This window comes from Podarcis raffonei, chromosome 5 (assembly GCF_027172205.1).
Source record: "Podarcis raffonei isolate rPodRaf1 chromosome 5, rPodRaf1.pri, whole genome shotgun sequence".
In the NCBI taxonomy this organism is placed as follows: Eukaryota; Metazoa; Chordata; class Lepidosauria; order Squamata; family Lacertidae; genus Podarcis; species Podarcis raffonei.
This window is the reverse complement of record NC_070606.1, coordinates 64,411,735-64,421,595: the sequence shown is the minus strand read 5'-3', so window position 1 is coordinate 64,421,595 and position 9,861 is coordinate 64,411,735.

Genomic DNA, 9,861 nt, shown 5'->3' with positions numbered 1-9,861 from the left:
TAAATAACCTCATCATGGCTCTGCAACTTCTAACCTGGAACTGTAATGGTCTAAACAACCCCCGAAAAAGGAAAAATATATTTCATGCTTTAAAGAAAGACCAATTGGACTTGATTTGTCTACAAGAGACTCATGTGACAAGAACACACAGAAAATTATTAATAAATAAGAGATTGGGACAAGAATTTATATCTTCAGACAGAGTAAAAAAAAGAGGAGTGGTGATCTATGTAAAGGAAAATCTGCAACCGAAACAAATCTTTAAGGATGACCAAGGAAGATATTTGGCAATTGAAATTCAATTCCAAGGAGAAAAATTTTTGATAGTGGGAATATATGCACCAAATGAAGGGAAAGCAGAATTTTTTAAGAAGCTGCATGAGACTTTAATGGACTATATGGATTATAAACTAATCATGATGGGAGATATGAATGGAGTAGTTTCAACAAATATGGATAAAGCACAAAGACAGGTAGTTACAAAAGATGGAAGACTACCAAAAACTTTCTTTGAAATGACTGACAATATGGACTTGATTGACATTTGGAGAACAAAACACCCATTAGAGAGAGAGGGAACCTTCTTTTCTGAAGCCAAAATGACATGGACTCGGATCGACCAAATCTGGGTGACTAGCAGTATGGCGTCAATTATAAAAAAAGTGGAAATCTGCCCAAAAACTCTCTCCGACCATAATGCAGTAAAGATGGTGATGAAGCAAACGACAACTGGCTCTTTCAGATGGAGAATGAATGACACTTTATTTAGAGACGAGGAGATCTGTAAAAAGGCCCAAAAAACCCTGAAAGATTATTTTGAAATTAATCTAAGGACTAAAGTAGAAAAAAGAATAGTATGGGACGCAAGCAAAGCCGTGATGAGAGGGTTTTTGATACAACAAAATACATTAAAGAGAAGAAAGCAAAATGAGAGGAAGGAGAAAATTCTGGATAAGATAAAAGAAGGGGAAAGGAAATTAAGATTGAAGCCAAAATCGCAAGAGATTCTAAGAGAAATTAAATTGTACCAAACACAATATATGGAACTGATGAATCAAGAAATAGAATGGAAAATTAAACAAATGAGACAGAAGTCTTTTGAATCTGCAGATAAATGTGGTAAGTTATTGGCTTGGCAAATAAAGAAGAGACAAAAACTCAACACGGTAACAAACTTAGAAGTGGAAGGAAAGAACATATGCAACCCAGCAGAAATTAGAAATTGCTTTTAGAACTACTTTAGACAATTGTATACACAAGGGCCGCAGAATGAAACAGATATACAACAATTCCTCGAGAAAAATGGGTTGAAAAAGATTTCGCAGGAAAGTAAGACAATTTTGAATCAGGAGATATCAATACAGGAAATAGAAGATGCCATTCAAAACATGACGTTGGGCAAATCACCTGGACCAGATGGACTGACTTCCAAATATTACAAAGTTTTGAAGGAAGGACTTACACAACCTTTGAAGGAAGTCTGTAATGAGATCATGAAGGGGAAAAGGGCACCTGATACGTGGAGAGAGGCCTATATTACACTTATACCAAAGACAGAGACTGAAAAGACCCAACTTAAGAACTACCGACCCATCTCCTTACTAAATGTGGATTACAAAATCTTTGCTGATGTTTTAGCAAAGAGACTGAAAAGAGTTTTGATGGAGGAGATTCATGGGGACCAGGCGGGCTTTCTCCCGAAAAGGCATTTGTCGGACAATGTAAGGAATATAATTGACATTTTGGAGAAGTTGGAAGTGAATATAAACACTAAGGCCGTTTTGATATTTGTGGATGCCGAGAAAGCCTTTGACAACATTTCTTGGAGTTTTATGCTGAAGAACCTCCGGGGGATGGGGGTAGGCCAAGGGTTTGAAAATGGTATAGGTGCAATATATTCTGAACAGAAAGCAAAATTAATTGTAAATAATGTTGTAACAGAAGAGTTTAAGATTGAAAAAGGGACACGACAGGGGTGCCCTATCTCCCCCTTACTTTTTATATCGGTCCTGGAGGTTTTGCTTAATATGATCAGGAGGGACCAGTTGGTTAATGGGATTCAGGTCGGAGTTAAACAATACAAATTGAGAGCATTTGCAGATGACCTAGTACTTACACTGCAAGAGCCAGAAGCTAGCACGAAAAGAGTTTTGGAAATAATTCAAGAGTTTGGTCAACTGGCAGGATTTAAATTGAATAAGTTAAAGACTAAGGTATTGGAGAAAAATTTAACACAGTTTGAAAAAGAAAGGTTTCAGAATGAGACGGGGCTGGCTGTGGTTAAAAAAGTGAAATATCTGGGTGTGAACATGACAGCTAAGAATGTGAACTTATTTAAAGACAATTATGAAAAAACGTGGACAGAAGTGAAAAAAGATTTAGAGATTTGGTCAAACTTGAAGCTTTCCTTGTTAGGTCGAATTGCAGTGATAAAAATGAATGTATTGCCAAGAATGTTATTTTTGTTTCAAGCATTACAAATAATGGATAAAATGGACTGTTTCAAGAAGTGGCAGAAAGATATATCTAAATTTGTCTGGCAGGGCAAGAAGCCCAGAATAAAATTTAAGATATTAACGGACTCAAAGGAAAGAGGGGGGTTTGCCCTGCCAGACTTTAAATTGTACTATGAAGCGGCAGCTTTCTGCTGGCTAAAAGAATGGCTGCTTCTTGAAAACACAGACATTTTGGATCTGGAAGGATTTAACAATATTTTTGGGTGGCATGCATATTTGTGGTATGACAAGGTTAAAGCGCATAAAAGTTTTAAAAATCATATTGTCAGAAAAGCACTATTGAATGTCTGGGTTAGATACAAGGACTTGCTGGAAAATAAGACTCCAAGATGGTTATCACCAATGGAAGCTAAGGCAGTTAAAAAGCTAAATATGGAGTCGAAATGGCCAAGATATTGGGAAATCTTGGAAAAGGAAGGGGACAAACTGAGATTGCAGAGTTTAGAAAAATTAAAAGGGAAGGTGAGAGATTGGTTACATTATCACCAAATAAATGAAATGTTTAAACTAGACAGAAAAACAGGCTTCCAGGTGGAAAAATCAAAATTAGAGACTGAACTGTTAGAATCCAGTACTAAGAATTTGTCAAAAATGTATAATCTGCTGCTGAAATGGAACACACAAGATGAAATGGTTAAATCAACTATGATTAAATGGGCTCAGGACATTGGTCATAACATTATGTTTGCTGACTGGGAAAAGTTGTGGACCACCGGGCTGAAGTTTACGGCGTGTAACGCCTTAAGGGAAAATATAATGAAAATGATTTATAGGTGGTACATAACCCCAGTCAAGCTTGCAAAAATTTACCATTTGCCTGATAATAAATGTTGGAAATGTAAAGAAAAGGAAGGTACTTTTTTTCACCTCTGGTGGACGTGCCCGAAGATTAAGGCATTCTGGGAAATGATTTACAATGAACTGAAAAAGGTATTTAAATATACTTTCACCAAGAAACCAGAGGCCTTTCTCTTGGGTATTGTCGGCCAGGGGGTGTTAAAGACAGATACAACCTTTTTTATGTATGCTACAACAGCAGCTAGAATACTCATTGCAAAGTACTGGAAGACACAGGATCTACCCACACTGGAAGAATGGCAGATGAAGGTGATGGACTATATGAATTTGGCGGAGATGACGAGCAGAATCCGAGACCAGGGAAGAGAAGCGGCGGAAGAAGAATGGAAAAAGTTTAAGGAGTATTTAAAGAAACATTATAAAATTGGTGACAGTTAGAATGATGTTGGATTAAAATAAATGGTTACTATCAGTAAGGGTTATGATAAAGAGAATAAGGGTGAATATTATAAATTTATAATAAAATAAGGCAAGATTTCGCTGAATAACTGTAAGAATTTGGAATACAGAAACGGGAAGTAAGGGGAGGTCGAGGAAGTAAGGTTTACAAATTGGGTTATGAAATGGTACTTGTTTTTATGTTTTATTATTGTCTGATGTTTGTTTATGTATGTTTTGTTTTTGTTATATTAAAAATTGTTCAATAAAAATATTATTAAAAAAAAAAAAAAAAGAATTTCACCAGCATCTTCCACCGCTGGTTACACTCAGAGGCAAACTGCTGAACTAAATGGACCTTTGGTCCAGCGCAGAGTGTTCAGTGAACCACTCACTGACTGGGTGGCTTATAGCCCTAAAGTGGCTCAAATCCAAGTACCAAGATTTAACTGGATTGTGCATTGGGCTGCAGCTCCCTTTATGTGAAGATTAGCTTGGATTCATCTGTTTGACACAGCTCTACAGATTTAATCCGATCTATTGCATTTGACACCCATGAGCCTTGTATCATTAATCCAACTGAAAAATGAAGATGTGTTTCTCTTTGCTTTCTGCCCCTATCAAAATAGCATGCAATTTTGTTCCCATATTTCATCTGAACAAGCCACCCTTTGTACAACCAGATAGAGCGGAGATATCAAATGGCTCCTTTTAGGAGTGCATTTACGGTTTCAAAGTCTTTAAGAGAGCAAGAGGCAGCTCATTCAGTTATTCATTTGGACTCAGTACTGTTAGACACGGATCTTAATGGATAATATTGATTGAGAGAAGCAAAGCACATTCGCGTGCGGCCCCCCTCCTCTTTTCGCTTCAAAAAAAGGACTTTGCAGAGAAGGATGGTTGGCGTTTCACTCTTGTGACAGCAAAGTGCTGTACTACAAAATCCACAAGAAGCCCTCAAGATAGAATCCCAGCAAAGGAATGTGCTAAGCATTAAGAGAGTGGGAAGTAGAAATCAAAGGGAATGAAGGGAATGCTTCAAGCAGCCATTGGCATTCTTGTTCCTGTGCAGGGAAGCAGCCTAGGTCAGGATGAGCCAATGCAGGGTCCTCTGGTTGGACTCCAACTCCCATCAGCACCAGCCAGTCTGGCCAGCTGGTCAGAGGTTATGCCAGTTGCAATCCAACAACATTTGGAGGGCACTGGGCTGGCTAGTCTTGGCCCAGGCTTTTGAATTAATTCTGACCTGGAAATTCTGGCTGGCACAGAAGGGTCAGTGGCATCACCTTTATGATCCAAGAGTGGCTTCAGCTCTACTAAGGCATACCCTCCAACATGGCCCAAGAGAAAAGTGGGACATGCGTCTTTCTGGGCTGCACTGCCCCACAAGTCATGTGACTCGCACAACAGTAGGACCCCTCAGAATGTGATGCCCTGCTTAAATTGGGACAGTTGAGACATATGCTAAGGGCCAGCTTCAACTGACCCTTGCTTAAGTTTGGCGATTCTTTCCCACTCCTTATAGCTGAAAAACAGCTATCATTTTTATATATATTGCTCAGTAATATAAGCTGAGGCTCCAGTACTTTGGCCACCTCATGAGAAGAGAAGACTCCCTAGAGAAGACCCTGATGTTGGGAAAGATGGAGGGCACAAGGAGAAGGGGGCGACAGAGGACGAGATGCTTGGATAGTGTTTTCGAGGTTACCAGCATGAGTTTGACCAAACTGCGGGAGGCAGTGGAGGACAGAGGTGCCTGGCGTGCTCTGGTCCATGGGGTCACGAAGAGTCGGACACGACTAAACGACTAAACAACAACAACAACAACATATAGCTTAATTTCATCATCATTAGTCTTTCATTCCTCTTTCCCCCTCAGTTCTTATCTTTCCACATTGTTTGGAGATTCTTAAGGTGGTCTGCTTCCTTCTTCCAGAAGTAGGGCTTCCTCAAGTACACAAATCTACCTCTGCATATACTTGAATTCCCAACACAGGAAACCATATTTTTTCAGGAGTGTGCACATGCAGCAATCCCACCTTCTGCTTATGAATTGTTGTTGTTGTTGTTGTTGTTGTTGTTGTTGTTGTTGTACCACCCCACCCATCTGTCTGGGTTTCCCCAGCCACTCTGGGCTGCTTACAGTCACTAGCCCTATTCATACAGCATATAAGGGGATGTGAATGTGCGTGGGGGGGAGAAATAGGATGGCACCCCCACTCCAGTTAATGCTTTCACCTGAACCTGAGAGCGGAGCCTGTGTACATACCACAACTTGTGCACGCCTAGGCTCTGTACATACAAAGAGGAGATTGCCGAAGGGTCTTTGAAAGTACAGATTAGTGTTGCAAGATCCTCTGTCCAAGAAGGGGTGGAGCTTGTGCAACAAATGGAGCAGAAAGCACTTTTGGCTACTGTAGCAATCTCCTATAGCAGGGACGGCCAACTTCCAAGAGACTTAGATCTACTCACACAATTAAAAACTGGCAGTGATCTACCCCGTTTTTCTGAAACAGTCAGCCTCACAGCGAGAGCTCTGCTTTTGTCCTACCGATCTAGAGAGTGGGGCGAGGGGGCGGGGCCAGATGGAGAAGCCAACGATCGACTGCAATCTACCAAAACCTCCCAGGGATCAACCAGTAGATCGTGATCAACCTGTTGGACATCCCTGTCCTATAGTGTCTGGATCAAAAGCCACTCAGAACCTGTTCCAATGCTGAATATACATTGGATCTCAGAAAAACCAGCCTCTCCACTTCCTACTAGTGTGTCAGGGAACTGCCATCGGAGCCAGAGGCGGAGGGAAGGCTCCAGAGGGATGCCGGAGAGGGTCCCAGTAGGGAGAGAAGCAGCCCATCTGCTGGGGAAGGAAATCAGCGTAGCACCAGTGGAGAAGGGGGGCAGATGGGGGAATCAGCGAGGGGGCTCCAGGACTCCTCACCGGAGACCAGCGGGGAGAGCACGGGTCCTCCGCTGCCCACACCCTCCCTGCGCAGAAGACTTCTGCGCAGGGAGAGTAGGAGGAGACTAGGCGTCAAAGAACTTCTTTGCTGGAAGAAGTTCAAGAAACGCCCACTGACGGATTCTGCCAGCGATTGAGACAGCCACAGGTGAGAGGCTGTCCGGACAGAAAGGGTTCACCCAGGTAACCTAGCCAGGAGTGGTGACAACTTACGCACGAGCAACCCCTAGAACCATTACATAGTGTCACCTCTGACTTCCCTCAAGCCATCTCCAGTCTGTTAACCCTCTTTCAAACACTGATTTAATTACGTAACCCAAATCTCATTCCTGGAATACTATGAACCTTTGGGTCTTCGGCCTCTTTTAATTATTAGCTGGACAGTATGTTTAAGCGATGATGTAGCGATCATTTGCAAACATGGACCCAAGCCAGATTTTGCCTAGTAATCTGTTGATTGATTGGCGGTATGTTCAGGACAGACAAAAGCAAGCCCTTCTTCACTCAATGAATAATTGACATCATGTCCAGCCTCCCTACCAACATTAGCTACAGATATCAAATTATAATCCAATGATTCCTCCCATTTTACAAATTAGCCTTCCTCCTGCGGCATCTGTAATTATTTCCGATATGAAATAAAACAGTCAGGCAACTCAAGAAAATTGGTTATCTCCATAGGAGGGGGAGAAGGTGTGGTGCTCTGTGTTCATGACAAGGCTGCAATGCTGTGCACCTATCTTGCACATCCCCAGCTGTACAGCTGTATCTCAGTAGCAGCCTATACATACATTTATCTCACGGATTGCCTGGCAGTCCCTGAGCCAAGAATAAATGCATCTCCCAACTCGACTGCCACTGGCAGAGAAACACCTTCTGTTGATAATCTACGGTGTTCTTGATTTGAAAGCATTGGTTAAACTCCTGCCCAAACTAGTTGGACTTAGTACTTTCTCTCTGCAGACACGGCCCATAATTCATAGGCATGCTCCAGCAATTTTGTACTGCTCCTTCGGTATGAAACAACCATTAGCCAGGTTTAATAAGCCAGCAAGGAGGAGTTAATAAAGTGTGCTTTCCTCTGTATGTTATACACCCGGAAAAAAGCTTCACATACTGTCAGCTAAAGAACGCAGTGTGAATTAACAATGCCTGCCCTTCCTACAGCAAGGACTGGGCATCATGGCCAAATGCTTCAACCTGCTTCAGGGTGGTACTGTTGATGCAGGAGAACAGCTCTTAGTTTTTAGTATTTTGGGCTCTTCTGTGCTAGGGCCCAACCTAAGTACCACCCCTTGTGTGCTACAACAGCTTCCAGTACTTCTGCACTGAGGATTGTTCCTTGCTATTGCCATGATACAATGTACTATTTGCAGGAGGAATCAAACATTTGGAGATCTGAAGAAGGAAAAGCAAGTGGAAAGGGCTCTCTTTGGGTGTCTCGTTCAAAATACCAGGATCAGGCAGGTGCTCTAGAATACTGTAGTGTGAAGGCTAAGCTAGACATAGTATCAGTGGCATTCATACAATTTACATGCCTGCTTTTTGATCTGTAAATAGCAGCCACAGGGCAATCTGAGCAGCTTCAGGGCTGTGTATGACAGGGGTCAGCAAACTTTTTCAGCAGGGGGCTGGTCCACTGTCCCTCAGACCTTGTGGGGGGCCGGACTATATTTTTTTGGGGGGGGGGATGAATGTATTCCTATGCCCCACAAATAACCCAGAGATGCATTTTAAATAAAAGGACACATTCTATACATGTAAAAGCATTCTGATTCCCGGGCCGTCCATGAACCGGAAGGCGATTGGGCCAGATCCTGCCCCAGGGCCTTAGTTTGCCTACCCATGGTGTATGGGTTGGTCAGGAAGTTTAACCCTTTCTCTCCCTGCAACAGCCCTGATAAAAACTGCCTCTCTGAAGCTGCCATTTGTACTTCAGGGAAAGCTCCCATTTCCCTTGAAGTGCAAACAGTAGCTTTGGAGAGGTGCTTTATTGGCATGGAGAGCAAGGGTTGAACTCCCTCTCCTCACCCACCCATTTCACAGTCTTCAGACTATTCAGATTCCCCCATGGCTATTATTTAAATAACTCAACCATGCAAGTTAAGTGCACTCATGCAATTAATGTCAGCTTAGTTTGGAATTTATTTATTTATTACATTTAGCTTCTCTCTGGGGAGTTCTGCTATCCATCCATGACCAGACCTAGATCTCCTTGACTTCAGCAATATTGCTGCATCAAGTGCCTTTAGAACAAAGAATCTTTCAAAATGTAAAAGGAGCTTAGACCAGGGCGCACATCCTTCACCCCATCATAATTTGTAGCCATCATAACCCTGAAGCTACAAACCATCTCTAGCCATCATGGAAGCATAACCATGTTGGAAGGTGCAGGGTCATGTGTGCCACCACAGACTCCTCTATCCATGACTGTGTTGGGATTCACAGAAAGCTGTGTGAGACAGTAAGTCTGCAGGCTTGAGTTTGCTAGCTGATGCAACCGGCTGATGCAATCAGCCTACAATACTTTCTCTGGAAGTGCTGGGTCAGAATGACTCAGCAGTAATGTGCTGTCAGTTGATTGGCTGTCATCGGTTTAAAAGGGAAACCTGTCCAGCAGTAAGGGTGGTGGTGTAGAGGAGTGTGGGCAGAGAGAAAGAGTTAGAGGTCTTCCTATTTGCCTTAAGGTGCAGCCAGGTACTCTGTTTGACTGTATGAACTGCTTGTGTATTATAGCCTGTAGATATTTGTATATATAGCTCACAATAAATATACTGCACTGAAGAACCTGGAACTCTGAGCATTTCTGCTAAAGCGCCACAAAGAATTAGCAACAGACTGTGCCACATTAACCAGCAGGGTCTGAGGGGGGCTTGCAAGCAGGTTCACTTTGACAGGTTGACAAGACTCCTCTGTGATCAGAAACCCCATGTGACCTGATCTCCCTGCCCTTTCTCCCTGATATTTGCTTCCCAGTGCAGAGGGACTATTTTGTATTAAGGAGCATTCAGTGTAGCACTGGGCCAAAGTCTACCTCCACCTTTGTTAGACCTCTCCACCCACCACTAAGAAGAATGGGAGGAGAATCCTGGAGACGGTCAGATGGGGTGTTAACTAATACCTATAGTTTACAAGCTGGCTGAGGAT